Raw genomic sequence first — 25578 nt, 5'->3', positions numbered from 1 at the left:
TGCTGCTCCCCCTCAAGCTACTCCCTAAATACACCTTAAAAACGCTGTCAAACCCCCAGAAAAATTATGGATGGTCATTTTGCCCATTGGGTTTGACCCACATCCACCTGCCTGCCTGTTCAGGCTGTGGGGCAGGAGCTGTGCCTCGCTCTGTTGTGCAGCCCCAAGCAAACCAAGGCTGCCAGGGAACGGCACTTGTGCCTTCCTTTCTCCCCGCTGTGATTTATTTCTGTGCCACACATCTCCAAACAGCACGTGAACTTTCGGTCTACTTTTAATATATACATTAAAATACCCATGTCTGCATTTCCATGTGTATATAAAAGCAGGGGGACAGGGAAAGGGAAATTTGTCAGATGACCTAGCAACTCCAAGCCAGCCAGAAGGCATTACTTCTCCCATGTTTCTGAAAATAGCTGGTGCACATTTGACTTCAAAGTAATAAACAGTACAGACATTTTCCAGCCATATTTATATCACCGTAGGAGGACTTAGCAGGAGACTGGGTTAGTGAACAAGTTTTTCTCTTTGCTGCTTGTGCTCTGGATGAAGCTGAAAGAGTAGGTCCAGAGAAATCGTCCGTTCTCAGGCACAAATTACTTTCTCTTCCCCCTCTCTCTTCTGTTGCTTGGGGAGGTTCAGGGAATACACATCAGCACCAAGCCCACCATGTCACTGCTGGGATCCAGCTCACAGGAGAGGGAGGGTCTGGCGATGCTCTGACAGCTGGGTTTTCTGGCTCTGCCTGGTGTGCGGATGCCATCTGTCCCAAGTGTCTGAAGTAATTTACTTCTAATTTTCGAGATGTTTGAACTGATGATACTAATTTATGCCCAGGGTATTCGACACCTAGTGATTCTTGTTGGGACTGACCTTCTCATCACTCTGCTATTTAAGCCTGAAAATATTCTGCTCGTGTATTGAGATCAACCACGGTATGCCTGAAGCCTACCACTGCCTTTATGAGCAGTCTCCCAACTGGTACTTTGTCCTGTGGCTCCAGATGCCAGACGTCCCACCAGCATGGGCATCACACTGCCACTGATCAGTCACACACGACCCACTTGTGTCCTGCCTGGGGATGCTGCGACGGTGATGTGGAAGTGTCCTGGGGATCCCCAGGCCTCCTAAACACAAGCGATGGTGAACAAGAGAGCTTGTTCACAGGGAACATACACTCTCAGATAAAACCCCTCTTGGGAATTTTGCACCAAACTGTGGCTCTGAGAGCACTAACTCGGGCATACAGCGCCTTGTAAACAGACCTGTGATCATCACTCATCTTCGTGTGCTCTGCTTTGTTCATCCTGTACAAAGAACAAGAAAAGATGACTCAGGATATGTTCATGCTGGCCTGGAAATCAGAATCTCCTGAGATCTATAGCCACCCTCAACACTTACTCTTTCAGCAATCTCAGGAAAGCCATTTAACCATCCTGCCCCCGGTTCCTCTCCTGTAACAGAGCCCATCTATCACACCAACGGCAGCAATTCAGGCCGTTCTGCAGCTGACTGAAGGATGCACCCCACTTTGCCCTCTGCTGAGGCTGCCTATATCGGCTGCAGGGTGATCAGCATGGGAGGCTGAACCCCCCGGGTAGCACGGCTGAACTTTAGCTTCTTTTTTATTATGAAGAAGCAGCAGCTTCTAAAAGGCATGTCGTAAAAGCCAGCCAAATTGTCAGCCAACCCAGCCACCAGAAAACAGAATTTTTGCCTAAGCTTTCCTTCCATATGTATAGGTGGGAGGAGGAATAGTTCTGCCCTTCCTGGATGGGAGGTAGAAAATCATTTATATTATTTAATTAAAGACTTTACAGCTGTTGCTGAATGGCAGCTATTTCTAGGGAGAACTTGGCCAAAGAGCCGGATGAGGACGCATCGCGCTGTTCCTCTGCAGGGCAGAAACAGGTGGAGGGGCCATCGGTCACCACATCAAAGCGGGGCTGGCCCCTTTGTAGTGCCCGTGAATGAGACTTATTTTATCGTCCTAACAAGTGGGCTCTGGGCAGAAGGTGGTCGCATCGGTTCCCCAGCCTCTACTTTTAACGGAGGCGGCAAAACCAATCAACTTGGTGTCATCGACGGCTTTTGAGAGGTTGGCCAAGAATCTCCGGAGGGCACAGGGGACAATACAACCTGGAAAGTCCTCCTTCCTTTCAGCCTGCCCTGCACTTCCCCTTGCCTTGTTCTCCCTCTCCTCTTTATTAAGCTGCTTTTGTGGGCTTTCACCCATTCTCTCCAATAGTGAAAAAGTCCTAGCGAGCGAATCGCCTCCTCCTCCTTTTTTTTTTTTTTTTTTCCTTTTTCTGGCATCCTTTTTCAAAGAGGTGCTTTCAGGGGATCGCAGGGCTTTCAGCGTGCCGGGTCCCCGCCACGCCGCTTTGTTGGCTGCCCCAGCATTGTGCTTCCCAGGGCAGTGCAGGTGCAGCGGGGTTTTGTCTGGGTGTTAAACGCGGGCTAATTAGCCAGAGGGAGGGGAAGGGAGATTGCAGCATTCCTTGCACAGAGGCATTCAGGTTGCGCAGGCCCTGGGATTTGCCCGGTTAGCATGATTTCTGTCCCCACTGTAAGAAGGGAGAGCTTTCGGGAGGCAGGATCACACCCTGCGTGGGCTCGCTCGCCTCCTCCATGCTCCGCTATCAGGGATGGGGAGAATAAATTGCAATCGGCTCTCCGCAGCACTTCCACGCCCCAGGAATTGCAAAACAACACATCAGCTCAGGCAGCTGGGGAAAGGCAAACGCAGAGCCAAAGCAACCTAAATAATCCCCGCGTAAAAACACCGTGTGCAGCCCTGGTAGTGGGGGCTCGGAAGTGAGGGTCTGCCCGGACTGCAACAGGTTTTCTTCACAAGATGTCACAGAAATAAATCTGTAATGTACACCATGCGCATTCACTCCGGGTATTTGTTTTAAAAGACACGAGCCCTACCTTGGTTTCATTCGTCACTATAAAAGGAAAAAAATAAAGGGATTGAAGTAAGCAAAAATAGAAGCAGTTCAACCCAGACCAAGAACACCAGTGGCAGCAATTTCACCAAATAACAAGCAGGATTTTCATCCCAGGTGCCAGCCTGTGCTAGCTCGGAGGCTCAGGGCAGCACGTGAGCTTGCACCGAGCAAACCACATCGACAGCCCGGGAGCCAGGGTACAAACCTCCGAGGGCTGGTAGAAAAAAAATGAGGAGCTGGGAGAGGAGGATCAGCCATCCCCTTGGGTCCTCTGACCTTGCATTTCCAGTGTGAGGGTTTCTCCATATTCACGTCTCCAGGTTGTGAGCCCAGCCAGGTCAGAGCAGATTCCATGTTGACTTAGCAGCATTTTACATTTATTTTGGACTCACTTGGTGCTGGTGCGAGTAACTGCGTCAGTATCAGAGAATCAGGGGAGCAAAGATGTGCAAGTGAAGCAAAATAAGCCATACCAAATCTGTAAGGGAGCAGCTCCAAAAAGTCGGTCAAGTATTTTTGATCTATAGAAATCATGCATCTGCATCAAGTCTTGGTCTAGGTAAAAGTTGCTAGATAACTCTGCCACAGGTCAGGTCAAAAATTAAAAATCTCCTATTAGGTTTCCCCCGTCAAACGAAGGACAAGTTTGCAGAGATCATGTTTGTGGGAGTTTTCCACAAAGGGTTTCAGGCAACATAAAATGTTCCTGGCAGCACTTTCAGCTGTGTGTCCCAGAGACACTTAACTCTGTACTTAATTCAGGTTTAATAGGCTGCGATTATATTAAATAAATACCAGCTGAACTGATTATTTAATACCCAGTTATAGCTCTTTAACAGCCGTGTGATTGACTGTTACATCTCAATAAATGTACATTTTTCATCGATTGCCTGGCATTTTATTTAACATCCCATAATTGGCCTCCGCAAGCCTCGGACCTTCGAAGCCCTGCTGGGGGTCACCGCAGCCTGCTGCACGCTCCCCATGGTGGCAGCAGGAACGGACCCAGTAACTTCCGAGCGACTCCTGGCAGGCAAATGTGCTTCCCCCTTCCTCTCCTGTGTGTTTTTTTTGGGATGCAGGAGGTTTCTTCGCATCTCTCCCGAACTCATAGAGCTGCTCGGTGCCGGCGAGGCAGCTGCGTTCTTCCACCCCAGCACTGGCCTCCCCTCAGGAAGTCGGAGATCATCCTGCTCTCAACAGGCTGTAAAGAGTTTAAAGCTTTGAGAGGCTCTAGAAATGGATAATCCGCATTTTTATACTTTAAAATTCATAGTCCCGTGCCCATTGGTGCTTTCAGTTCCCCAGCAGATATTTTTGTTTTCCCCTTCCCTATCCTGCAGCTCCTTTGAAGACGCTTACCCAGCTAGGAAGCATCTTTATTGCAGCGCTGTCAGGCATCTGAGATGATCAGAAGATGTCTAAATAAGAAGTTGCTTCTAAAACCTGCCTCCATTCGCTACCCAGCGAAGTGAATAACAAGCTGTTATTAAAAGCACATTTGCTGAGATCTGACAACTGCACAACAGATACACGCCGCTTCTGCTGCGGAGCTGTTTAACCCAACTAATCACTTCACATCTCAAAAGGCAGTGTCAAAATACAAATGATACGTACCAGTATCTAATTACTTTCTGGTGTTGCTACAAAAAAAATGGGGTTTTAAGGGATGCATTTTGCAGAGGCTTTTATCTGAGCATCCCCAGGAACTGCAAGCAGCGCCATTTCCAAATAGTAGAACCACCAAATTTCCGTGCTTTGTCAGAAATTCCAGGGTGCACAGTAAATAATGGGTTATTTGTTTGATTTGTGTGTGTCAGTGTAAGGTCAGGGAGCCTGAAAATATAGATGTCATTTGAAAAATGGAAAAAAAAAATAGTGTTTTGTTTTTTTTTCCCCACTATTTAGTGCTGCCTACCCTTCCAGAATAACAAAGACAAACCCCTCCACATTGCTGGCTGGTGGGAGCTGCACTTCCCTATTCAGACGGCAGTGCTGAAGCTGGTAGTTATAAATGCTCAGGAGCTAATAAACACTTCTCGGGATTTAGCACTGGAGAACCGCATGGTAAGGAATAGACAATTCGTTATTATCATCGTATGCAACCCCTTCCTTAAAATGCTCTGACGTGACTTCTCAGGCAATAAATCAGCTTTCTTTTGCCAACGTGCTAAAGCCCATCTCTGTACCATAAAAGCATTTTTTTTCCATATTCTATCTCCATGTAAAGGCTCCATGTGCAAGCAGGCACACGTACATGCAAAAAGAAAACACAGATCTTGCATCTCTGATAAATAGCTCATTTTGTGAGCTAATACTCCTCAGAGCAAGTGGAGAAGTCTTGTCCTCACCCAGCCAGCATGGTCTTCATTTGCTCTATATTTTCCTGACCCTGTCACAGCTCTGCACCATTCCATCGTATGGTCGAGGTATTAATTCACTATTTCCTGCATTATACAATCCCCACTTCCTTTCCAGTTTTCTCACTCTAATGATGCTATAATAAAAAACAGAGGTAATAATGAAATTGGAAAATAGTGTAATTTCTAGCTGGCAAAGGGAGTTGCTGGAATAGAGTGCGGCTCTGGAAGCTGCTTTACTACTAGCTTATTAGATGAGGGGATTGAACAGTGTTTGAATGAGTACTTGTGAGCTGCCTCAATGATCTGCCAGAGCAGCATGCTGGATCCCAAAACCAGCAGGCACAGAGCTGATGGCCAGGTAGAGCAAAGAATCAACACGGCAGATGGAGTTATATTCAATTTTAACAGAGAAAATCCCTCAAATTGTTTTGTTTTTTTAATGAGGTTAAGCTAAAAGTGTTGTGTGCTCCCAAATAAAGGGCTTCAAGATGCAGGGCACTGCTGTATCAGGCACGGGTTTTCTTCAGGGGAGCCACTCTTGATTGCACTTGAATAAACAGGATCTGAATCAGGACATTAAAATGAAGTTTTAATGAGCAATTTGGAGATAACATTTCAGCACACCCAGAGACACACCTTCCCCTTACGCTCTACCCCTCAGCTGGTTTTTAACACTTCGTTCATGCGCCTACGACAATCCCTCGTATGGATGCCTTTTCCCAAACGGAGTCCTCATGATGCAGTTAGAGATACCTGTCAGCTGGCTGGCTTCAACTTCCAGAACTCCTAATACCAGGCAAAATGACATTTCAAAAGCTGCGTGCTCTTAGGAAATGCAGTAATATGCTTCAAACCGTATTTGTGGGCTGTGTTTGTCATTGGAGAAGTCCAGGCAATGTGAAATGCAAGGGGATTGTTTGAGCTCTGGACAGAGGATGTCTGAAAGCTGCACAGATTGTTGCTGCACTGTTATGAGGATGTTAGAGGGCAAAGAATTTGCTGCTTTAAAGAAAAACCAGGCATTTCCCACACCCGTGAGCTCTCCTGCAAGCCCTGAGAGCTCACATTGAGCATCCAGACTCATGTCGTGTCTCAGACAAGAAATCCTTGTTGGAAAGACAGAGGGAGAGAGCAAATGTCATCTGTCCCAGTGAAACAGGAGTCTGCAGCCAAGCCCTCGGTCAGCACTGGCCAGCCAAAGCCCTGCAATCAGGGCACATTTGGGGGCAATAAACAGCACCCAGCCGGCTGCAGCACAGCCCCCAGCACTTGGGTGTTGGGATCTGGAGGCTTTTAAAGTCCAGCAAGAGCCTACTTAATGGGAGCAGCATTTACACAGGTGACAGTAGGGTGCAGCTGGGCATGGAGGAGGGGACAGCTGGGCAGGTGATGGAGCAGAGGTGGGGACACCAGACCCCACTGTCCATCTCTCCATGCTCACAGCACTCTCCAGCAGCAGCAGGAGAGGACGTCCCCTGCAAGCGGAAGCAGATCCCAGGCTGCAGCAGGTACTGGGCAGAGCGAACAGAAACATGCATTGCTTGTTTTTCCTCTGAAAGGAATTTCGTGCTGTCGCTTCTGCATTTTGATCCAATAGCTGTCACCTGAGACTGACAGTTTCCAAGCCTGTTACAGCCCCGTTCAAGACCTGCCAAAATGCCTGATGGATACAGGATCTGAGTGACCCGACCTTCCGACTCACCTCAGCTTTTCCATAGTCTGCGTTCAGATGTGGTGGTGGTTTCATTTGTTCAGGGTATGTGGGCAGAGATAGATGGCTGTCAGCTGATGATATCAGGTCACATAATTTGCGTTTAATTTATCTCTATCCTCACAAAGAATGTCTGGTGGGGGAATGCAAAGAGATCTGAGAACAAAACAATGGCTGCAGGTGAGAGGGATGTACAGAATATGCAGTCCTCTCCCTGCAGTACAAATCAGCCTCTGCTAAATCCCTCGGCAGACATCAGCAGCTCCTGTGGGCTTCAGACCATCAGATAAGCTAGAAGAGGATGTAGGTAGCCTGAGTGGTTAGAGCCAAACTAGAACCGGTTTGGGAGCAGGTATCTGGAGACAGAGAAAGCCAGGGTTGTGATAAAGCACAAGGCTGGGCTGCAGGGATGCTCAGGGGACAAGGACAAAGTGACTGGGGGCAAGACCCAGGGAAGAGCTACAGCAAATGGCACATCACAAAGGCAAGAGCAACTGGTGGAGGTGCCCAATTACCTCTGCCAGTGCTGGGGAACGGCTAGTCCCAGTCCTGCCAGACTGATCCAAAACTGGTTTGCCCAATGGTCTTCCCCAGACACAGATTAATAAACAGTCTCTCCTCAGGATGCTTGTTAACTGCAGCTTGCTGTGTTTCATCTACAGCTCCTTCTACTCTGCAAATGCAAGAGCAGCCTGTGTTAATTAATCCTGAGATGCTACGAGTTTCCTCTGCCTCTGCACAGCCACACTTGACCTCTGCATCCACAGAAAGGCTACCACCTTGTAATGTATTTATCTCTAGATTTCATCCCAGCCGTGTTCAGCCAGCCTGTCTGTGCAGGACGGGCCCTCTGGAAGCAGCACAAGCTGTTTCCTTCCTCTGAACTTATCCCTGCACCCACACCAGCAGCTCCCCTTCCTCCGCATGGGGGAAAGGGTTCAGTCCTGCGCCTTTGCCTGTGCGGCCACCAGTTTGCACGGGCATACGAGTAATATCAAATTCAGTCACAACAGTCAATGATCCTGTGCCGCTGTCCTTCCAGCATCCCTGCCTACTCACCAGAGCACTGGCTGCAAACAAATATCTGCATCTTCTCCGTTCTGACATCCAGTTATTCCAGTATAGGAAGGGTCAGCTGGCTGTGTGCTTCCTCTATAGCTGCTTTTTAACAACAGTGATTCAATCTCAGCTACAAACTTTGTGTTCAGTTGTCACTGTGCACAAAACCCACTTGCATCTCCTGCTTTGCCATGCAAGGCTTCCCTGGGCTTGAGATTCAGTTTACAACTGGCAAGAGCATTGTACTGTTTTGGGTGGCAGGAATGTACCAGATTCTCATTCACACATTGAATTAACTGGTCTGAATCCCAGTACAGACAGGGAGCCAGCATGGGAAAAGCACCAAGTAAAGCAAATGCTCATCCAGATTGATCTCATTGCAATGCCTCCATTCATATCAAGGCTTAGCTGGGATCTGCATGCTTATTTCCACTGCAATAACAACTAGAGTAAACCTCACTATCTCAAAGAGTCAGGGTGAAATATTTAAAGCCATCTGATAGCACCAGTGCTCACTCCCAGCTCCATCCCCTGCAGCAGGAGGAGGACAGAGCCCTTTGCCTCGCTTGTCCCCACACGGTCTGGGGGCACAGCCAGGTCCTGCCAGCAAACCCTGGCCAGCAAGGAGAAAACCCATCACCAAACCATGCCATTCCTTCAATAAGAGATTTAACTCACCACCTTATTGCCAAGGGCACTAAGGACATAGAGCTGAAGGTGAGACCAGCAGAGAATTTGTGCTCCAGAAAGCGAAAGCTGCTTTGAAATGCTGTAGATGTGCAAAGCACAGAAGACCTTTCAGTCCTGAGCACCAAGGTCTTGCCCTTAAGTACCAAGATCTCAACCTGATAAAGAAACAGCGAGATCCAGAGCAAGACTGGTACCTGATGACCACCCATCGGGCTCTGCGTCCCTGTTCAGCAGGTGGAGATGGGCTCTGCAAGAGGACAGGACACTTGGACATAAAGAGCAAAACTGGGATGTAAGCAAGGATAGCTAGGCGATTGGACTGGATCATATAACCACGGTCCCTCCTGGTCTTGTGGGTGGTGAATATTGGATCCCAAGAATGCATCTCCCAAAGTGAAGGACCCCCACACCTTCAGGTTTGTTTCCAATATGAACAAGCCTCAGGAGAGGTGGTGTGGGGGAAGCTGCTCCCTGTGTAAGGTGAGGCCAATACTCAGCATTGCCATTCAGTTATTCAAATCTGCTAACAGTGGGAAACCTTTACAAACCTCTCCCTGGGGTATCTCCACTAGTTACCTAGAAACCCAGAGTGAGTTTTATGAGCAGAAAATATGTTGGGAGGCATGTTTGCCTCATCTGCTTTAAAAAGGAGCTATTTTCCCCTTTTCCCCACCCAGCAATTTCATTAGCTGAGAACTATTTATGGGCTTTAACCCTCCCTCTCTTCTTTGCAGCCCACATTTCCAAGCCTCAAGAGCATCCTGGCCCCTTTCACTTCCAGGTTTATAGCTTCGCTCAGAAGCAATCTCTACAAGCTCCTGTGGTATCTACAGGGCTTTCTGCGAATAAGGAGCCATTTAGAAGCTTAATACCTCTGCAGCTACCCGGAGCCCTCCAAGAAACCAACCTGAGGGATGGACTTTGCCTGGGGCTGAATGGCTTTTAGGGTAGGGGAGCCCTACCAAGCCCACAGGAATTAAATTTCAGACCATAATTGAGTCCAGCGAGTTTTTCAGCCGATTGTCTCCTCCTTTTGTCCGCAACCTTGCTGAGTTTCTTTGCAGCGTGTTTGCTGAATATCGCAGAGCAAACAGTCCAGGAGCCGGCACATTGTCCCCGCACAACAAGCCGGGCTTTCATGTTTCATTCATCATTTATGGCTTGCAGGAGCCATTCCCCAAAGTTTGCACATCGCCCTAACAAAGCAGAGGGGGCTTGGTGGCACGCACGAAGACGAGGGCATTAGCCTTTCACCTTCCCAGGCCTTGGCTCAAATCCTGGCTCAGGTTACCAAAGAAAGTGAGTCTGATGGGCTCCGACCACCATCTGCAGGGCTGAGCAAGGGCTGCCTCCCCGAAAGAGGCAGGCAGCAAATGGGAGCATCACATCACTCCCAGCCCCAGCACAGGGATGGAGACAGGGCTCATACCTTCACAAACCGCCCCCATCTCTTGGGAGCATCGCACAGGCAAGCAGTGGTGGGAAGATGAAGGCAGGATGGGGAAGGATTGACTCAGTCAAATTAGGCTGGAAAAAACCAGTCAGCCCATCTTAAAATTGGTCCTTTCTCTCTTTGCCATTTTGCCTCTCTCTGTGACACATGATGCAGCTAGAAGTAGAGGGAAAAAAAATAAAATGATAATTTAACTACACTACAAAATAGCTAGGATCATCACTTTGCTTCGGGGGGGGGCTCTGCTCTGTGTGGAGCTGTGTTGCTGAGGGATTTATTTCTTTAATTACACGAGGAGGAAGCAAAAAGAATTGATTCTGGAGAGAACCCAGGACCCAAAAAAATCATCTCAAGCACTTCATACTGTTCCTGGAGATAAGGCTGAGCTTGGCACTCAGAGGCATATTTTTAGAGAAGTTTTGACTATTCCTCCTTATATTTAACCGTAACCACCAGCTGAGAGTTTCTGCAGCAGCCTTCCAGGAAGAGTACTGGGGACAAAAAACACAGCTTTAACGATGAAGGCATAGCAGTTTATGAAAGTTTAGGGTGTGCCTGCCAACAGGAGAGCAGAGTTTTTAAATTCATCTAAGATGTGGCCTATTTAGGGATCTGAAGTACACTTAAATTGCTCATGTTTACAAACCAGTAACATTCTGCTTCAGCTCAGACAGAAATGAAGCCGAGATCCCCAGGAGCTCTCAAAGAGGACATCATTGAGGGCAAGCAGACCTTCTAGCACTTCTGCAAGAAAAGTGGGGTGCCCAGGCATGGTGCACAACGAGGGCAAGCGTTCAGAGGCAAGCAGCCTTACCAGTGAGGGACAGGGTTGGGCCACCAGCTGGGTGAGAAGACAAACCCATTCTCAAGGCCAGACTCAACCACCAGGCACAAAATCAGCTCCCACAGTTGTGTGTTAGAAGGAGACAGCCTCAGGTGGATCAAGAACCTGTACGCCGGAGGCTTGGTCCCCCTCCAGCACGTAGCTCCAGGCCCTCAGCAGCTCCCCTTGCTCAGCCCTTACTCAACCCGCTGTGGGCACCACCCAACAAACATTGGATACAGACAACCCAGAGCCAAATAGCATGAACAGGACACCTCTGGTTTGGGGGATCCAGATTTTTAAGCCCACTTACCTTGGCCATGAAGGCACCCCACTGGGGCTGAGCACAGGCCCATGCTTTCCCCACCCATCTCACCTCACTGCTGCTTTTTTCCAGGAGGCAGAGACCACCACAGCTGCCGGGCAGCCCCGGTCCGCTGGTGCTATTTTCCCTTTAGGTATTTCTTTTCCCTTTGTGGGGTTAAAAAACAAATAGAAGGCCCTTTGCACCTGGTGAGGAACGGCTGTTTGTTTAGACAGCCAAATGAAGTCATCGCTGAGAAACGATGCCCTCACACCCCCTTTAATGCTCGCTTGCCAGAGACCATAATGGAGTGAAGTGACCCATTGCCACCCACAGCTGTCCGATACACCCCGCAACGCCACTGCTGCTTCCATCCCCTCCAGCCAGACAAAAGCCACATTGTCCTTATCGCTGTCGTTTCATAAAAAAATAATAATCTCCCTAGGATGAAAGGGAGGTGGAAATTGCTGCCCAATTTCCCTTGCAGTTTGCCCTGAGAGCCTTCTGGTGCAGCACCAGGACCACAGCCCCAGCACCACGCCGACCCTCAGCCCGAGCAAAGTTGCCCTAAAGGAGCTCCGTGCTGTAACACTGCTCTGCTCCTCGAGACGAATGGAAAACAAAGCATTTTTAATTTGCATTTTAAAACAAAGGCTTCTAATATCCAGACCGTTAACTTGGCTACGAGGCTCTCACAGCAAAACTTGTTACACACTATGTTTTCTGGTGTCATTAAGGTATATTAAATGCTATTAATTGCGATGCCTTGCTATTATGCTATTTGGAGACTCGCCACAAGCCCACTTCCACCTAAACCTGTATTATGCTGTGAACCTCGGAGGCATTTTAAACATCTCGTACAAAATTCATGAAGGTGAAAAGGAGCCTGCCTTTATTTCCACCAACTTGAGTGGCCAGGGAGCCTGCCCAAAATCCAGCTCAGTCCAGGGTTGATCCTCAGCACCAACAACATCTCAATCCAACCAGCCAAGCCCCCCCTCGAGCCCAGACAATTACCATGCTTTATATGCACCTTCCTTCTAATGAATATAGGCTTACGGACACCTCATGCATTATTTACCAAGGTGTGCTTATTATGATTGCAATGATTTAAGGCAGTTTGTTACAGGCACAGCTCTGAGTGATTGCGATCGATGGAAGAAACAAGAAGAAGCCAATCTGCATGGAACAACAGTCCTGGTCCTCAGGGGCTGTGCTTCCCTGCTTAACCCTTCCCAAGCAGGCAGCAAGAGAGGAGAGCACTCCTCTGACTGATGCACATGGCTGGTGATCCTCCCTCTTGTCCTCCCTGCTGCAGTCTAGAGTGAAGATGCTTTTGAATGGGTGATGCAGCTCCTCCAGCTGCTTTTTGGGGGGCAGGATCCCTCCTGCTGGCACAACATTCCTACCAGTATTTAACATGTACATTGAATGTGGCTATAATCTGCTCACTAGCGTGTGCCATGCCACCTCCAGACATTCAAAAGCCTCCATCTCTTCTTCAGGATGGAGTTCAGAAACAGAGCAGCTTCTGCTGCTTGCTGTGGGGATCCAGGTTCAGTCTGTGGGGATGAGCATGGCAGCAGAGACGAAGCAGTTCATGCAGACAAGTAGCTGGACACTGATCCCTGCTGCTGAAAGACAGAGAGCTTACTCCATAAAAACAAGAAGGAGGAAGGGGGAGGGATGTGGAGCAGCCTTGCTGCCTCCCAGGTTTAAGGATGGAGCAACCCCAACTCTTTGCACCTGCTACCTCTTCACATACCTAATTCATAAAATGAATTGCAGTTCAGCATTTACTCTGTGTACCCCAGGAGCTGCACCAGATCTCTGAACCAGCCAGGATGACATGCTGATGTTGCTGTAATGTCCTCCCAAAACAGTGTGAAGTCCCAAATGCCAGAAACTCTCCCCGTACCCTGAGGAGCTAACAGCTGTGCCCCCTTCCCCTCCTTGGGATGGCACAGCCCAAGGAGGGTGCCTTAAGGGCAGCTGGCAAACACTGCTCTGGATTTATCCCACAACTCCTCACACGAGGCATGTCCACAGATGTCTTTCCCCACCAAGGACACAACCGACCGCAGCCTGGTGCTTAGCTTTTGCACGGGAGCTTCGGACGGGACCCGGCGCACAGGAAACATATTCATTACTTCAAAGGGGAAGCAAACAGGATGTCTGGACAAAGCACCAAATAAAAGGCTAATGACACAAATGGATATTTAATACAATGACTTCCTCCGATTATCCTATAAGGAAACACTTCAAATGCTGCCCATTTTGTACATCCTGCATCACTGCAATACGCTCCAGAGTCTTGGGGGGAATTTTCCACACCATGCCCTGGCGAGGTGGGGCTGTGCTCTTACCTGCCTGATGCAGACAGGAGGGCAAGGAACACAGAGCCTGTGCAAACTGCTTCCAGACCTGGGATGCTCGGCCACAAAGCAGGGCCCTTCCTCCTCCTCCTCATCATCATCATTTTTCCCCCCCTTACTCTGTCCCCATCACAGCCAGTGGAGCAGCAGGAGCTGGGGATGCCACCACTAGGGTGAAACCCCAACACTCAACCTCTCCAGGACCATCCTGCTGAGCCATCCCCAGGGTGGTTCTGTGCTGTGGACACTGCCCAGAGGTTAGCTGAAATCTCAGCTTAGCTTAAGCCAAGACAGGACTTCATTAGCACAGCGCTTGTTCCGCATGCTGCTGTTGATCTCTCTGGAGAAAAAGCCAACTGAAGCCTTTTGCTTTATGACAAGAGGGGAGGGGAAAAAAGAGACGAGAAAAAAATAGTTCGGTTTAAAAAAAATTGTTTCCAGAGTCACCGTGACCTGATGATTGCTTTGGGTTAAATTAATCCAACCCAGCATAATTGGCCAAGAGGCCAGTGAGAGCAATACGTAGGAGAACTGAGATTAGGTTCTTTGTTGCTGGAGAGAGAAGCCTGAAAACTCTTAGAAAATGACTTCTCATTTCTCTTTGATTTTTTGATGCTAAAAAAATATATAATCAAGTGACAATTGAGATCTATACAGTTACTGAATAGCAAAATTACAATCCCATTAGGAACACAAAGCTGAATGATTGAGAAAAGTTCCTTTCTAGTTTAAACTCATAGGTTTTGCTAACAGATATTTCACTCCAGTGCCTAGCCAGCACTTTGTTTAAAGGAGGTCTTTGTTAATATTTTGATTAAGTTCATAAACATTATTAGGCAAACCTACCTCTTCCCAGCCAAGGAAGACCTCCTAGGAAAAATCAGAGAGAAAGTTTGACAGTCCTAGAAATTCTCAGATAAAGAAATAAGCAGAAGAAAAACAATGGAAATTCCCTCAACCTAAACAGTCTTTAACTATTTCAATGAAATTAAATACATAAATAAAATAAAGACTGATTAAACAACAAATTCCATTACAGGCTGTTTTCAAGACACTGTCCTTCCATTAAAGGAAAGCTATAGTCTGGGGAGGAAGAGAAATATTTCCTAATGCCTTTTGAAATCCGACTTTCTTCCAGCAATTTATATACTGCTTGTCAGGATGATTCCACCAGGAAAAAAAAAAAAAGCTCCTATTCTTCATTTCTTAGCAGCATCCCTGGAATGAGGCTTCTTTTCCTGATGCAAAAAAGATAGCTTTGACCAGTCCAGCCATCCCTGCTAGTCATTAAACTCTGGTATCTTTGAACACGGTGTGAATTATTGTTATTTCTGTATTGGTGATGCAATAGCAGCTTTCTACCCATCTCGAGTTGTGCCTAAGCTCGAGGGAAAGGGGCTCATTCAATCCCATCTTTGCTGTACAGCTGCTTTAGGAAAGAAGCCAGTTAATGTTCATTTCCAGGCCAAGAAAAATAATTTTTAGGGATGAGATAAGACAGAATCTGATCCTGTGTTTACAGCTCCCATCGCAACCGAAGCCAAGCTCACAGACCTGTGGGAAAGCCTCGCTGTCTCCCAGAGCATAGGTGTCACCACGAAGACAGCTTGCCCCAAAGGGCTAACGCTGCTCCCCTCCAACCGCCTTCCCTGGGGCAACGCAGGGGATTAGCTGGTCTCATTATTCCATAGCTCAGAGCTCCCCATTGATTTCCCCGTACTGCTGATGCTCAAAAATTACAATTAGTTGCAACCTGTGTTCACAGTGGGATGAGACCCCTGGCAGCATCCTTAGCAGGCAGAGGGGCAGCCTGGGGACCCATTACCTGCTCAGGAGCACCAATGCAGAAACCACGATGCAAAATCAAAGACCACCTTCACTGATATTCAAGGTCACCTCCTCTCATGAGAGCCCTAGCCTCTACTACCTCCTCCAGCCGAATAAATAAGCTCTGCTCCCTTCGCTAACAATTCGGCAGGCTGATGCTCATCAGCCTCGTCAGCATCCACCTCCAGCTGCAAGCAGATCACCCAGCAGAGGAGGTTAAGTGTCACTGGAGCTCGGCAGCAAGATTGGACCTGCCCTTCTCCAGCTGCATCCGTTGTGCTCTTGGGGCCAGGCCAGGCTCAAGACAGAGGATCTGATGGGGTGGAAAAGGAAATTCTGTGCATTCCTCGTCCATAGCCTACATGCCAAGTGAAATGCAGCGATGAGCAGCCAGACCAGAGTGCTTGTCTGAGCCTTCGTTCAAGCTGTATGAATTGCAACGGGTGTGAAGCAAAGCTGTCAAGTTGGGTCCAGAGAAGCCAGGCCGCCCAGGGCTGTGAAATCCTTGCCCTCCAGTGATAGTGCAACAGGTGAAACATTAGGGAGATTGTAAATCCTGGGGTACAACCTCCCAGGACTGAGTTCTGGCTTAGGAAAAGCACCTGCCCTGAAATGTTCTGAACATGTGAATTTAATTTTCTTTGACCTTTTCATCTCTCCTTAGCCAGGCACAAAAATATCCTCCTCAGAGAAAAATTCCTGCCTGGAAATGATGGCCCTTTTTTTCCCAAGGCATTTAAAAAAAAAAAAAAAAAAAGTTGCTTGTCTTCCAGAAGTCTGCTGCAAGCAAGCAATGCACCAGCTGCCTATTCAAAAAAGAAAAAGTTCTTTTTTTGTCTATCAGTCCTCCTCCATGCTCATACTAGCTATATGTCTAAAAACATGACTGTAATGATATTTAAACACAACAAGAAAATCCAGTATGATTTGATGATCAACAATGGAAAAAATCAGCTTTATGTCCCCTGCTCCCTCCTGGTGGTGCATTATTAACTGTGCAAATGGCAGTGTCCCACAAGCAGAGTTGAGGCTGCAAATCACAGTGTCCTAACAAATATTGGTGTGCATGGCTTCCCTGCATAAACACATCTACTTTCAGGGTTTTGGTTTGGTCTTTATTTTTATTTTGTGAGGGATGGGGATGCTCATCCCTCACAAAACATTACCTGTGCCTTCCCACCCGAACCCAGCAGTTGAGGCACCGAGGCCCTGGGGCACCTCATCCATCGTCACCCTCCTTCCACCCAGGGTCAGCGACTTGCACAGGGCATCAGCTCTGCTCCAGGACAGGCCGGAAAGAGCTCACAGTCAGGGTTGTGCTCAGAGACTTCTGGTAATTTCACCTCTGATTCAGCGACAGCACTGGGATCGGAGGCCTGGCATTTGAAAACTTACCAGCTGACCTAAAATCCCTCGGGAACATAATATGGCTGGGAGATGGTGCCAGCAGCAAATGTGAAACAAGTTGCTCAAAGGAGTCTTTCAGGAATTTGGTTGAGTTTTATTGGCATCACCCACACCATGTTTTCTTCACCACAAAAACAATGTTTCTGCCACCGCTACCACTAATTTCACTCCATGGCTTGTAAGACAGCTCCTGTCTTTGGAAATCTGTTTCCTGAAAGGGTTCAAAACCCTCCTGTTTGCACCCTTCAATGTGGGACCTGCCTCAAGCCACGGGGCAGGTGAGGGACCCGGGTGACTTTGTGGTCACCTCTGGGTGATGCTGAAGTGTCCTATCCGTGCAGAGGAAGGGGCGACCCTACTAGCCCTGCTGCAAGCCAGGAGGAAAGGAAGATGAATGTGAGGGTGGAAAACGCAAAGTCAGCAATATGTGAGGCACTATTATAGGACTTCTTCAGAGGTTGGTGAACTCTAAGTACCAAAGTACTGGAGCATAAATTATCCCCGAGCAGTGGACCTAAGAATACTTCTGTGCTCTCAAGAGGAACAGTTTCAGGCCGAGATGTCTCTGAGCTCCAGCCAGTCGGGCTGGGGGCATCATTCCTCTTAGAGAAATGGGTCACAGGGTGCTGATAAATCCCAAGGAGCAGGAGGTAGTTGGTAGAGATGTCATACAGGGACATCTGTCTACTGAAGGGCTTAGTTAACAACTGCATCTGGTGACAGTGACCATGTGCTTCATATATTTGTGCAGCATAAATGGCTTTTGGTGTTTAAACTTGCCTGCCCGAACACTTTTTTTCAGCTGGATACAATTCTCTCAGCATCCTTCCCAAACCATCCCTCAGTTCAGGCTGATACACACTGAAGTTGGTGTCCATTAGTGCTGTTTTCTGCTGAAACTCAAGGTCACATTCTCCGGGCCTAAACAGACAATGTAATACCCTGGGATAAACATCACCAACAGTTTTTGTTTCTTGGGTAGAGCGGAAAATTCCCCGGAGAAGTTTCCAGCCCATGGGAACAGGAGGCATTGCTCTCGCCGGGTTGGTGCAGGGGCTGGTCTTCTGTTAGGGGACAAGTGGTCCCCAGACCCACAGCTTCTCTTCCACATTTCTTCCCAGAAAACATCTGTGGTCAGGAAGAGACTTGCAGCACATGTGCTGAGGGTAAACAACTGCACTTCTTTTAAAGCAGTTTGAAAATGGGACTACAACAGCATGGACTGAACTTAGTGTCCTAAAGGAGTTATTCCAGCCCCGTGTCCCCTGCTCCTGTTCCTTTGACCTTGCCTTTCTAACGTTAACACATACCACACATTTTTCAAAAAGCAACCAGCAGAATGGGACGTTTCACTGCATTTGATCCTCCCTGGGAGAGAGGAGAACAGAAACTCCTAATGCACGCTAATCCCATCACCAGAGCGCTGCTGAAAGATGGTTGATACTTGGGATCAGAGCACCTGCAAGGGGAAGGGAAACCTATGGACCCGTCCAGGCTCCCACATCCCACCCCAGCAGTGACTGCCTGTCAGCAGGTAGTGAAGACACTCTGGAATATAATTTATCCACCATAAATAAGCCCATAGCAAGGCTTATTCGTGGCCACAAAGGAAGCAGCATCCAAGGGAACTTCATCAGCCTCTTGTTAAGGGAGAAGAAACCCTCTAAAAAAAGGAACGGATCATTTCTTTAGCCCAAATAGGTGACGTCTAGATGTGGGGTGACACCTTTAATGGGAGGAAGGGAGAGTCAGGCAGCGATTTCCATCCTGGGGCTGGGGCAGGTGGCAGCAGCCGCCGTGGGGCTGTGTGCAGACTTGTCCTCATTTTTGTCCTTTGACCTGCTCCCCCCAGCTGCCCGGCCTCATTTACCGGCATTTGTCAGCCCATCTCCTGTTTCCATTAACCCTCGGAGGAGGTGAGGGGGAGATCAGGATGGGTTTGTTGCGTGGGGCAGTGAGATCCTCTGCCAGGACGTATTGGTGGGGGCGGCATGATGAAAGCTTCCTGGCATGGCCTTGATGCTCTGCCTTGTGCTTAGTCTCTGTAGCTCTTACTAGCCGGGGTGGCACTGAAAAATAAATGCCCTGGAGCTCTGCAGAGGACCCAAAGCAAAGCAAAACAGAGGGAGAAGTGTTTGTCTGGGTGGAGAGATGACAGCCCCGGGGCTGCATTGCTGAGCAAAGCCCGTTGGCATGGGAAGCGAGGTCACTACGAGCTCAGGGTAGCTCCCTGCAGGTGGGGGCAAGCAGTCACGGTGCCCATAGGGTGCTCCCCAAAACCCTTTGTCCCCTCCTTCCCTCTCCAGCCGCTGTCCATGGGCACTAGTCCCGCTCTGCCCCCGGGCTGTGTTTGTTCAGCGCAGACAGACATTTTCAGAATTCCTCCACCCAAGTCGAACTTTCAGAAAAAAAAATAAAATAAAACCCAAGGGAGCTGCCCCCGCTGGAGACCTCGCTGCCCATGGACAACCACACCCCAGAGCTTAAATCCAAGAGTTCAGCACGAAACCAAAAGGAAAATGTCCTCCTGTTGTCAGTCACTCCAACTAATCTGTGCCACTGCTGGCCAAAGAGAGCAGATGAATGATACCTGCTGCACGCAGGGGCACTTGCACTCTGCCCCTTCTGGCTCCCCCTGACAACCCTACAGTCACTGCAGCTGTGGCTGGGACCTGGGCTGTAGTGTGCGGCTGTCTGTGCTGGGACAGTCCCAAAGAAGCCCAGCTAGGTCCAGGCCAGTAAAGCATCGTGAATGTCCAAATAAATCCTGCTCTGGGGGGCAGAAGTCTAAGGAAAGCCCCCCCAAGTCTTCTTGTTTTCAATCCCTAATGGGAAATGATCTCTATTTACCTGCGAGATGATCAGGTTTTAGATACGGGGCGTATATATTATTGAGTTTGAGTTTTATCTTCTCTCATTTCTCCTTATGGAATTTACCACTGGCAACAAAGCAGAAACTTGCTCTTTGCAATACAGCTAACTGCTAGGCATCAGCCCTTGGCTTGGAGAAATCCCATATTTATAAGATAAATGCTGACATTGAACCTATTGTCGAGTTGCTGCACGGCTGTTCAGGATGGATAGATGGACAGACTGTACCTCCCTGCACGTTTCAGTGCAGCTGCAGTCAGCCAGCCAGGTGTATGTGTCATTAAAGGCACCTGAATGATAGCGAAGGGCACAGATTTATCATTACTCCTGCAAGCACGGGTTCATTCCCCACCCTGCGCCTGGGAATTACTGAATGCCACAAAGGACAAATTGAGGATTAAAAGGACCCCACGGCTCTGCTTTGCTGCTAGCCCTGGGGACAGAGCTGTCCCCTTCTTTTTGTCTCTGATCTGGACTTGGGCAGGTGGCAAGCCCCTTGCTGGACCGGAGCACAGCCACCCCTGCCTCCCCACCAGGATCGAGCTGCTGATGAATATACATCTAATTGGAACCACGGCTTCTCCGGGTTAGCCCTCCAACTGGAGAAATTAGCTGATTTATTCCAATAAAGATGCTAATACGGGAGGCTTTGTGAAGGGCGAGAAACTCCCATTGTCATTCAGAAGCAATTTGTAGCGGATTTGAAGCCTTTGAAAAGGTGACGTGCCGGTGGCTGGGTTTGTATAATTCCCATCCCGAAACTCACAGCTGAGCGTTCTCCCGCTCCATCTGGCTCAGTGCTGCCCCGTCTATATTTCCCCAGCGAGGAGGTGCCAATTTGCTGGAGCTCCTCCATGCACCTCCTTTGGTTTTGGGAGCTCTCATCTCTCTTTGGTTGGTCTTCTGAACCAAAGGCTCCGCGTGCTGATGTCGTGCACGATGCACGCAGCGGGACTGAGTTATTCGGGGAGGGTTCAGCTCTCCAACCCGCCTGGCAGCTGATGCTTTTTGGACCTTTTGGCCAGGCTTGCCTCTAATGCACCAGCCTCTGAAGGAAACCTAATCAACGTGATTGCAACGAAACCCTTCTGCAAACCGCAGCCTAAATTCACATAAAACCCAAATGCCTCCCCAGGCTGCTCTTTGCAGATTGCTGGAGGAAACACAACGCTATCACAAAGTTTCTCTAATCTAGCAGCTGCTTGGAGATGGAGGCAGAGCTCCGCACCACGCTGAGGGACCACTTCTCTGAAGGGGGCATCCCCTGGCCCCCGACCTTATATCCTCTGCTCTTCCATCGTGAGATGTGACGTCGAGGAATGACAGCAGAAGGAATGACAGCCCGGGCTGCTCCCCAGAAGCCCAGAAGCACTCAACTCCTGTCCGTCTCCCTGCATCTACAGCTTTACGCACAGCCTGGCACTGAATTTAACAGATCCTGCAGTTCACATCGCTTCAGTGGGTCCATGTAACTGCCTGGGGGTGGCTCAACCTTAAATGCCGCTCTGAGGCCCCCACTCAGCCAGATACTTCTACACATCCCTAAATCTGAACACGGGTTGAACCCGAGGAACAACGCCCCTGCCTACTGCAAATACCCGGAGGCCAGATGGCGAAGATGGCCATCGTAAGAGCTCATGGAGGAGGATTCCTTGTTGCGGATGTAGCTGGGCTCGTTCCTATCGATGCGAAGACCACCAGCCCTTTGCGCAGCATCACCTCTAGCAGCAGACAGTCACTGTGTGATGGCCGGACCCTTGCCTCCCGTTGGCACCAGCACTTTCCTCACCAGGGATGCTGGCGGAGGAGCCTCGTGCCCACGGCAGTGAGCTCCTGACATGGCAGAATTATAAATTCAGCGTTGGACCACGGCCTAAATATTTTCTCTGGGAATACCTGGCAACAGAAATGACTTCTGGCGTTTCTCAGTTGCCGTGCTGTGCATTTACTGCTGGGGCTGCAGTTGCACCGCTATCGTTTTCTTCAGGCTTAAAGCAAACATCAGATTAAAATAAGAGAAGAGTCTTAATAAATGCCTTCATAGGAAAAAAAAAAAAAAAAAAGGAGTTTTGGTCCCCAGCCAGGGCAGCTGATGCATCTGTGAGGTTTTGCTTGGCCGTGCAGCCTGTCCTGCCGCGGGTCTCCCGTGTGAGCGGCGCAGACGAGCGGCGTCCGGAGTGGGAGCGCGGTGCTGAAACGAGCCCGGCTGAACCCTAAGCCCCCGAGCAGGGATTACAGAACCTGTGAGTGATCACAGAGCGCTGCAGAACTGTAACTGTACGCTTCTTTTCTTATCTCACTTGTAATGTTGATCTGAATTTTAATGAAAATGGGGAGGGGGGAATGTTCCTCAGACATTTTGGCCAGCTCCAAAGCAATGCTTTGCATTATCTACCCAGAAAGAGTAGCTCTGTTAGCACAATAGGTTTTTTTGTTTGTTTGTTTGTTTTTTAACCTCTTGAAAAACTGGAGTGAAGATGCTGTTGTATTTTCTTTTTTGCAGTTGCCTTCTTTTCCTTCTTGGGGCTCAGAACTGGGGAGTTTTCCCTTTTCCCTGGCCCTTGGCTGGGACGGAGCCATGGTGCCTTCCTCCCAAGTGCAGCAGGTGAAGGAGCTGGGAGAAACCAACATCACCACAACGTGACCACCAAACCTGTACCACTTCGCTGCTGGGCTCCAGCCTGGACATGTCCGTGGCCTCCCTGCAGTGAAGAAACCCCACAGAGAGCTCGAAGCACCCCACAAAACGCAGGCTCCACCACCTGCCAGGCGTCAGGTCTCACCTCCTTGCATGGGGAATACAGCGTAGATGCTGGCAGCTTCGAGGCGCTTGGGGAATAAAAGCATTTCTTTGTTCCCCAGCCCTTTCCTTGGTGGTGAGACTCTCTCCTCCATGCTCTTGGGGATCCCATTTTGGTGTCCATGATGCACCAAAGGGGCTGGAAGGAAGGATGTCCTCCCCCCGACAGACAGACGTTCCCCACGGAGAGGTTCTCAGTGCCACCATCAGCCCTACAGCACCACTCGGTCACCTTCTTCCTGGCCTTTGTCCCAAATGGTGCCATTGTTCCAAAACAAAATGGGCACGGGGATGTTTCCACCCCAAGGAAACCCATCAGCATCGGTCACTTCTCTCCCCTTCCCCTCCCTCCCTTCCAGGGCCCCTGAAGCTTTCCTCTGTGCCTCTTCTAGGATGAAAAGAAGCGGCCATTGATTGTATTAATAATTCAGAGCTCCATCTCGTGGACGGGTGTTCACGGCCCGTGAGGTGTCAATCTTTCACCTCCAGATTGGGATCAGCCAGGTCCTGCTAAGGTCAGGGAAGAGAGCTGCAGCACGGAAAACGCCTTCAAAATAACAGCTTGAGGTGACTCCTGCAGAAATGGGAAGGAAAAGGAGCAATCTGTGTGTCCCACAGTCTCCAGTGTCCCCGCAGCTTGCATCCTGTGATGCCCACGAACCCTTGAAGATGATTTCCACTGACTTCACTGTGCTGTGAGTGGTGTCACACACCCCAACCCACCACCGTGCCCCAGGTGGCCTGCGCCCTCCTGCTCCTGGGGCCAGCCACCTGCCTGCTGATGGTGGCTCTTGCCCCAGCATCCTGCTTCTCCCCCCGGCCAAGCTCCTCCTTTAACGGCCGCCCCAGCCGTGCCGGTGCAATTGGCTCTGGAAGGACAAAGTTTACTGGCGCTGCTCGTTTGGTTTGGTTCCTGGCCAAGCAGGTCCTCGTGCAGGGAGAAGGGCAAATTCGCGTTCGGTACGACTGGGTGAAACTGGTCACCGGCACTAAATCGGGGACAAGCAAAGAAAAAGGAGGCCTGAATATCCCGGCTTTAATTTCCACCTGGCTTTTTTCTTCACTCACCAGGAGCAAATTTACACCAGCGTTGTCGCGGCCTATCAATACCGACAGTCCCTTCCCACCGAGTCCTTCTCTTCTCCCACGATGTGCAGCACCCGGGGTCCCACGATCCTGTGACCTGCCCGGGGCGAAGCTCTCACGGCCGGAGCCTTTCCCCCTGCACCTCGCTCAGCACCGCGCCGGCCGCTCGTGGCGCAGAAGGCAAGGTCGAAGGCACGCACCTTGCACTTGGAACTGAAGGTGCCAGCTCCTGCTGCGATGCCAAAGATTAACGGCACGCTGATAAGGGCTGGGGGAAGTGCCCGGCGGGGACTTCTGAGAGCCCTCGCGAGTGAGGCTGTGCCTGGCTGGGAGCCTCTCGTGCTTCCCAGCCCGAACCCAGCTCAGCACCAGTTCCCTGCTGCTGGGATGCTCTGCCCCTGTCACCAAGGCTCTTCTAACGTCCTGGGCATTAGCATTTCTTGGTCTTGGCCTTTGTCTTCTCAGCAAAGCACTGCTGCAGGACAGCCAAGACACGGATTGGTGGCAGCAAACCCTGCGCCGTGGTAGTACCATGCCCGGGGACTGCACCAGCAGCCTTTCGTGGTGCAGGGCTCCAGCCCGACCCGCTGCGTGCACCCACAGGAGGGCATGGGCTCACGGTCACTTGTCCCCCATCCTCTTGGTGGCCACGCTCACTTGGGGTCCCCTGAAGAAGCTGTTTGCCTTCCCCAAGGTGGGGTCTGTGCCTGATTCCCTTCCTGTGCCATGCCCCAGGCCTGGCAGGAGCAGCTCTGCTGTGCTGCAGCACCCACACACCACGGCATCCGGAACAGCAAACGGCTCCGCACGTCAGTGTTGTGGAAGGAAACGGCTCTTTCTGTGGCTGATAACTCAGGTGGTATGCATCGGACTTCCCCCCAGCCTTTTCTCTGTTCTCGCTTTAACCATTCATCCTCGCAGGCGCTGTTCCTTTGTCAGGACTACGCACCCATCGTACCCACGTGGAGGAAAAAGACCTCTTGGACGGCGGGGTTACCACGGCAGGGCTGGTTAGGTTCGTTGTGATTAAATCCCATCCATTTTCTAATTTGTACCTAACACACACCCGGCTCCCTCCTCAAGCCTGAGCTGTACGGGCACATTTTGCCTTCGCTGCTGACTTAATCAAGCAGCGGAGAGCTGCTGTGTGCTCTGCAATTGTTGTCTCTTGCGCTGGGAAAAAAAATAGAGAGAAAAGGGAGAAAGAAACACTTTGCAAAGGGCTGCTATTATCCACGCATGACGGCGACAGCACATTTAGCACGTTTGTGGCTCTGGGGCTGCAGTAATTAACTGCACGTCTGACACTCTGGCTGGCACAGCCTTGCACCCGGAGCTTTCCCAGAAATGAAGGCACCCTGGCACCCATGCGGGCCAAACCCAGCCCCCCCAGACTTCTGTCAGAGCAGGGTGCCCACCCCAGGCTCACCCTGATGGGTTGTGGGGGGCTGCAGGGGCTGGCTGGGTGCTGGGGCTGGCTGGGATGGGGGCTACATGGGGCGCTGTCAGGGCAGCTGACAGAGTCTCCAGCCCTTCCCCAGTGCCTGAAAGATCCCTGCAGAGCATCCTCTTCCCTGCCCAGACCCCAGCCCTCCCCTCAACCCCCCATTAACAGAAAGATGCCCTCAGTCACCATCGAGGGGTATCCCCCCCCCAGCCCCCCCACATCCCCCCTTCCCCTCCACAGCCCCCGCTGCAGGTGGAGCATCCCCCCCTCTCCAAGGCGGGGGAACCATACAACCCCCCCTGTTCCTCCCCCAGCCCCTCTGCCTGCCCAGGGGGTGCCAGAGGGGGTGGATTCAGCGGGGACCCCCTCATCTCCCCCTCCTCTCCACCCTGGGGGGGGGGGGGGGGG

General features: G+C 50.1%; 1 long non-coding RNA gene across 1 annotated transcript; it reads right to left on the bottom strand.

Annotated features, from left to right (window-relative positions):
- Nucleotides 1–12: 12 nt before the first annotated feature.
- Nucleotides 13–16192, bottom strand: LOC121076147. Its single transcript, XR_005823358.1, has 3 exons — nt 15558–16192; nt 3231–4158; nt 13–1307 (listed from the first exon to the last, which is right to left on the bottom strand). It is a non-coding gene; the product is annotated as an uncharacterized LOC121076147 (long non-coding RNA).
- Nucleotides 16193–25578: the final 9386 nt, after the last annotated feature.

This window comes from Cygnus olor, chromosome 11 (genome assembly GCF_009769625.2).
Source record: "Cygnus olor isolate bCygOlo1 chromosome 11, bCygOlo1.pri.v2, whole genome shotgun sequence".
Classification (NCBI taxonomy): domain Eukaryota; kingdom Metazoa; phylum Chordata; class Aves; order Anseriformes; family Anatidae; genus Cygnus; species Cygnus olor.
This window is presented reverse-complemented; position numbering and strand designations above follow the sequence as displayed.